Raw genomic sequence first — 6,534 nt, 5'->3', positions numbered from 1 at the left:
TGTACAGGGCTATCATCCCTGCTCCTCCCCATGTATATTTGCACTGGGTTAGTCAGAATCTAGCACAGAGTGTAGCAGTTTGAAGGCTGACAAGGACTCTGAATATGAAACGAACATTTTTCTATTGGAGAGGGCCAGGAGAGCATACTGTGTAAGGAATATGGCACTGATCAACAGATGGCATTCACAAAGCTGGAGTGAAACACACCTGTCCTTGCCAAAACAGGGCACAGTCTGATCCAAAATCAGGCAGATTACAAGGGTAACATGTTTAAAGAGAAGTAGATCAATTCTTGTTGGAGGGAGTTAAATGAAAATCCCTACTCTATGTACACACTTTTGATTGCTAAGGTTGGGCTCATGGATTCTGCACTGCATCTATGCATCTTGCATCTGTGCAATGGATAATACCAGCACTGTAGGCTAATGACATATTTATGAATATGGTAAACAATTAGATTTGATACCGGCGTGGCTGTGCTGCCTTCTAAATCAATGAGTTTTGCTGTTGAATTCAGTGGGGGGCTTGTAAATTGTGTTAAAGGCGTTCATATCCTGTTACTGAAAGTTACTGGCTTGATAGAGTAACAATCAGGCAAGCAGCAAGTGAGTCATTTGAGATACAGGAACACTGTGCTTTGCAGAATCTCCTCTGTTACTAGCAAAATGGCATCTGTCGAGAGCTGTGCAGGAAATAAAAAAAAAGAAGAAAACCTTACTCCCTGCAAAATGTCAGAATTGGTGGAAAAAAGTCGTTGTCTTTTTTTTTTTTTCCATTTTCAGAAATCTCAGCGTTCACAGGCAGATGCTTGTGCAGCAAAACCATCCCTAGCTCTGACCCACCATATTTCCCCAACATCATCCCACTCATCTGCCAACGCTCCCAGCCTCATCTGTTCGTTAGTATCTTTCTTGATCACCTTTGTGTCTTCTTCACTGCAGCCCCCTATGTTTGGTGTGATCTTCCTGAACTCATCCAATAGACTCTTCCCACATTTAAGTCCCTCTTGAAGATCCGCTTCTGCTGTGCTGGGAATGTGGAAGACCTTAACGTTCTTTTTTCAGGGCATGGCCAAATGCCATTTAACTGCTGTATAACATGCTGTTCTGCTTCCCCTCACTTATGTGTGCGTGTGAGCTTTCATGACTTATAGGCTGCGCCTTCTTGCCTCTTTGTATAACACCTAGCACTCTATGGGCACTGTTAACCATTAACACTTCTTGCACTTAGGTCGGAAGAATCCCATGCACTGCTACAGGCTGGGGACTGACTGGCTAAGCAGCAGTTCTGCAGAAAAGGACCTGGGGATTACAGTGGACCAGAAGCTGGATATGACTCAGCAGTGTGCCCTTGTTGCCAAGAAGGCCAACAGCATAATGGGCTGCATTAGTAGGAGCATTTCCAGCAGATAAAGGGAAGTGATTATTCCCCTCTATTCGGCACTGGTGAGGCCACACCTGGAGTATTGGGTCCAGTTTTGGTCCCCCCACTACAGAAGGGATATGGACAAATTGGAGAGAGTCCAGCAGAGGGCAATGAAAATGATTAATGAGCTGGGGCACATGACTTACGAGGAGAGGCTGAGGGAACTGGGCTTGTTTAGTCTTCAAGACCACTTGAATTAGCTTCTGCTCCATCATACCCATCCAGAGTAATTCCATTATCTTCAATGGTAATCTGGGTATCTCAGGGCAAAAGGCAGTCCAAGAAGGATGTACAGTTAATCCAAAAGCACAAGAAAAGAACAAAGAGGCCATGGTGCATGAGAGGCTGTGCGGAGGACAGTGATGGAGGGATACTGCTCCCTGGGAGTACAGTTTCTATTGCAGTGCAGGTGGTAAAAGCCATTTTCAGTGCAGGTTTTTGGCTATAGCTCACTGGTGATTCACCACTGAAAGACTTTGCAGAAGTGGGTTTTCAGAGTCCATGTGAATGAAGAGAAGTGTGATTGTTTGCAGTCTTAAGAAATTGCCAGTTCCAGGCATACATGAGGCACATAGTATTATTGTGCAGACACTGCAGGCTAAGGTGGCTAGCATAATGCCATCTTGTCATTGAAATGGCCATTCGTTACCCGTTGTACAATTGCACAACATTCAGTGTAATGCTTCCTACTATTCCTGTAAATGGGGCTGGGGCCGTAGGGGGTGCAATGATATTAGCTAGCATTGCTTAACTCGAATGCAGGAATTCATTTTCAGTGAGGCAATAGTTCCTATTTTTTTCAAAAGGGTTGACAAAGAGGTCAAATGGCTTTCCACAGGTCACAGTGAGCCACCCCAGTGCAGATAGCCAGAGCAAGAACTGTATGTCACTTAAATTCCATTTAAGCCCAATTTTGAGTCAGATTTATACAGTGAATTGGTCTCATATTGACCGTCTGCACAGGGGCAGTGTTGCTAACTCTCATGATTTTGTTGTGAGTTGCATGATACGTGAGACATTTTTTTCTTAAAGCCTCAGCTCCTGTAATCATATGATTGTGGGAATCTCAGCTTTCATTTAAAATAACTGTCTAGCCCCCATGTGTGTCCAGAAAAAGACTTAAAAATCAGAAGGAAAATAAAAGAACCCCACATTTATTATTTTTAAGCCAATCTCATGATCTTTTGGTGCCTGATTCGTGATGTTTGAACGTTTGGAGTTGGCGATACTGGGAATTTCAACCAGTGTGAGTGAACAATTCATTCAAAGTTTCTGCATCTCTCTAAACAGGCCCTCTTTTTTTTAAGCCATGTCCAATTTATCCCTGGTTGTTATTAATAATCATACAGAGACAGTGTTTTCTATGGTGAACATGATTAAGAGAAAAGCAAGACCCTTCACATATATTTGTTTTTTCATGCGTCTCTCTTTAAATCATAGGCCTGTGCTGGTGTGTGTATATATAGTATATTTCTGTTAAATATGAAAATTAGCTCAAAGTTGAAGCCTTCTTTGTGGGTAGTCTCCAGCTTCTGCTCTCACATTTGCTCCTGAGGTCTGCAGATGCGGATGAAGAAATGATGAAACAAATTTTGTTTGTGAATTTGAATTTTAATTCCTTTTGTTAACAGGAATTTCCCCCACCCCTTGACCTTCAAGCAAATTTCAGAAGGAACACTCCAACAGGGAAAATAATTTTATCACTTTCAAATATTACTGAATTACGGTCCCCCTCCGAAAAAGAAGTGATTAACCATGAGGCATAGCATTGGATCCTATATTAGGTTTAAAGCCAAAGCGCAAGACTTACTTCCTGAATACAAATGTTATCAAAAAAAGCAGATTGAGGAAATGGTCACCACCATGGAAAACAGCACAGCAAACTCTGTCACTGAGCCTGTTGCAAAACTGCTGCTGTTAGAGGAAGGGAAAAGAGATCGCTGCTAGACATGGATTCCAGAGTAAAACCCCTGAAATGGCCCTGACCTTTGCAACCCCCTCAAACTTCTGGGAAGTTTGGATCTTCATTTGAATTTTGTGGTTTGGGATCAGCTGTTATATAATGGAGCAGGAATTCCTCTGCAGGAATAACCTATGGGGAGTTTCAGCTTGCGGAGTTGGCTGTGAACTTTCATGTTTGGCTGGGATGGGGAGAGCAGGGGTTTTCCCTGTGGAAGAAGCTGGAGATCCCACTCGCAGAGCATGTAAATACCCAGAGATCAGGAGGGAATGCAAGGGATTTTCTTGCTTCTGCTCTGCTCTGCAGCGTCCACTAGCTCCTGTTGGTCCGTGGAGAGCACAGCTCCCAGAGGAGCCATATGTCCAGGGATTCCTCTGAAAACTCCAGGGTGTAGTTCTGCAGTGCCAAGGGGGAAGCTGAGCTCATCAACTCAGGCACAGGCCATGTAGGGGTCTGCTTGTCTGGCTTTCCCTGGATTTCACAGGATGATTAATAATTATGTTTGTTACAGTAGTTCCTCAGGAGCCCCATTGTGCTAGGCGCTGTACAAACATAAAGTAATAAGCGGTCCCTGACCCTAAAGAGTTGCAATGCAAATAGGCAAAGACAGAGGCTGGGGAGAGGTCATATTTTCATGCCAAGCCATGTAGTGGCCCAGGTCTCTCAAAACTGGACCGGGTTCACAGGGAAGGTTTGTGAACTGTGTTTCAAGTTAGTGGTGAGTTGTGTGTCATTTCTGATCTCACTGTGAACATTTCACACATCTTGACTCAATACCCCACATAACGCTCCTGCTCATATAGCCCCACTCCAGAACAGAACTTTAGCCTGTGCTCTGAAGTCAGTCAATGGGATTACTCCCATTCTTCACACTGAACATACACACAAGTTCTTTGCTGGGCCACAACTAATTTTGAAGCTGGTAAGGATTGTCTACTACTCTGTGTTTGTACAGTGCCAGCATTACAGGATCCTATTCTTACTTGCCTTTAAGCGCTACCATAATAACTCTGTTAAATAGTCATAACATAGCTATTGCCTGAGCTCTTGGAACAAAGGTTTGGACTTCTGTAGGAGTAAAAGCAAACTCAGCCCTTATTAAGATGTGAAGTAAGGGGGTTCTGATGATTTACCCAAGAGGATGATCTGGTCAGTTGCTTTCTCAGTTAATTGTTTTCATTCCAGTCCTCCTCAAAAATTGGCCAATCTGAAAATAGCCATATGAAAATGCAGTAAAGGTGGGCACCTAGAAAGCCATTCAGTTTAAATGAGAGATCAAGGGATATATGCTGTATGGTTGTAGCTGTGTTGATCCCAGGATATTAGAGAGAGAAGGTTAGTGGGAAGAAAAGGAGTACTTGTGGCACCTTAGAGACTAACAAATTTATTTGAGCATAAGCTTTCGTGAGCTGCAGCTCACTTCATTGGATGCATCAGCTGTAGCTCACGAAAGCTTATGCTCAAATTTGTTAGTCTCTAAGGTGCCACAAGTACCCCTTTTCTTTTTGCGAATACAGACTAACACAGCTGCTACTCTGAAACCTGTCATTAAGGTTAGTGGGGTAATATCTTTTATTGGACTAACTTCTGCTGGTGAGAGAGAAAAACTTTTGAGCTATGCAGAGCTCTTCTTTGGGTCTGGGGAAAGGTATTATGGGCTTGTCCAGACTAGAAACTTGCATCTGTGCAGCTGCAGTGGTTCTGGTGAAAATGCTCTAAGCCAAGAGGAGAGAGTTCTCCTGTTGGCTTAACTCCACCTCTGCCAATGGCGGTAGCTATGTCAGTGGGAGGAGCTCTCCCACCAACATAGCACTGTCTACACCAGAGTTTCAGTCTGTATAACTATGTTGCTGAGGGGAGAATTTCACACCCCTGAGCCATGTAGTTATACCAAAGTAATTCTGTAGTGTAGACCTTGGCTAAGAGTATCATAGCTAAACACAAGGCTGAACAAATAGTTTAGCATAAGTAGTTAGCAAATATTTTAAGGGATCATTCAAGGTGAAGTGGCCCGTTAGCACCCCTGTAGTCATAGGACAAAAATGATCTGGGGGGGAGGGGAGTTAGTGGGTTACAGATTGTTATAATAAGCCATAAATCCAGTGTCTTTATTAAATTCATAACTTTGCTACACACTAAAAATCATGGCCTTAAAATCAGTGTTAACAGGCCACTTCACCTTGAATGATTCCTTAGAATATGCTTACTTATGCGAAAGTATCTGTTCGATTTTGTATTTAGCTCTGACACTCTTAATACCTTTCCCAGACCTGAAGAAGAGCTCCAAAGCTTGTCTTTCTCACCAATAGAGGTTGGTCCAATAAAAGATATTACCCCACTGTAACGTGGCGAGACTCACCCCTGCGGTGCCTCCTGCTAGATGTCTGGGAATTAGCTCTTTTTCCAGCTTCGGAGCACCCTCTGCAGGACGGTGCCGCCACCAGACCCTGTGTCCCTCCCATACCCCAGTGCCCCTTTCCTCAGGGTTCTGCCCCCTTGCAGTGCCCCACAGTCTCTCTGGGTCTCCCCTCCCCAGGAAGCCCCCAACCCCCTATCCCCACCTCGCTTCAGTATATGGCTACTGCCAGTCACCATCTAGCCTCTGTTCCCTGGGGCGGACTGCAGTAAAATTGCCACTCATCACCTCCAAGGAGGGTTTGGACCTGCTGCCTCTACCTACCCTTGGGCTGCCCCTGCAACCCCAGTACCTATTTGGCCTTACACTAGGCCTGCAGCATGGGGGATTTCCAGGCCGGGGCTCCCCAGCTCCTCTAGCCTTCCCTTGGCCCTGCTCCAATCTAGGTACCCGACTCAGCTCGCAACTGTCAGGTCCCTCCCTCTCAAAAGGCTAGAGGGAGTGTCTCCATGCTCCTGGCCCACTGTCCTCTTATAAGGGCCAACTGGGCCCTGATTGGGGTGTGGCCACAGCTGAGGCTGCTTCTCTATTCAGCCTTCCCCAGCCTCAGTCCCCCCCCCCCCCGGGGGCTGCTTTTAATCTCTCCGGGCAGGAGCGGGGTGATCACTCCACTACACTCACCTACCTTGTTTCCCTAAGATCAAGGGATATTCATGCACGAGAGGGAGGGAGGGGGAAGGAGAGAAGTTGTGGAGTCTGGGTTGTGGTTCAGTCTATTGTTATATGTAACAC

At 45.1% G+C, this 6,534-nt stretch overlaps 1 protein-coding gene across 1 annotated transcript in view; it reads left to right on the top strand.

Moving 5' to 3' along the window:
• Window positions 1–6,534, top strand: part of TG (thyroglobulin) — a 207,176-nt gene that overhangs the window by 151,894 nt on the left and 48,748 nt on the right. The window lies entirely within an intron of this gene.

Source organism: Dermochelys coriacea, chromosome 2 (genome assembly GCF_009764565.3).
Source record: "Dermochelys coriacea isolate rDerCor1 chromosome 2, rDerCor1.pri.v4, whole genome shotgun sequence".
Classification (NCBI taxonomy): Eukaryota; Metazoa; Chordata; order Testudines; family Dermochelyidae; genus Dermochelys; species Dermochelys coriacea.
The sequence above is the reverse complement of the archived record's forward strand: the minus strand, read 5'-3'. Positions and strand labels throughout refer to the sequence as shown.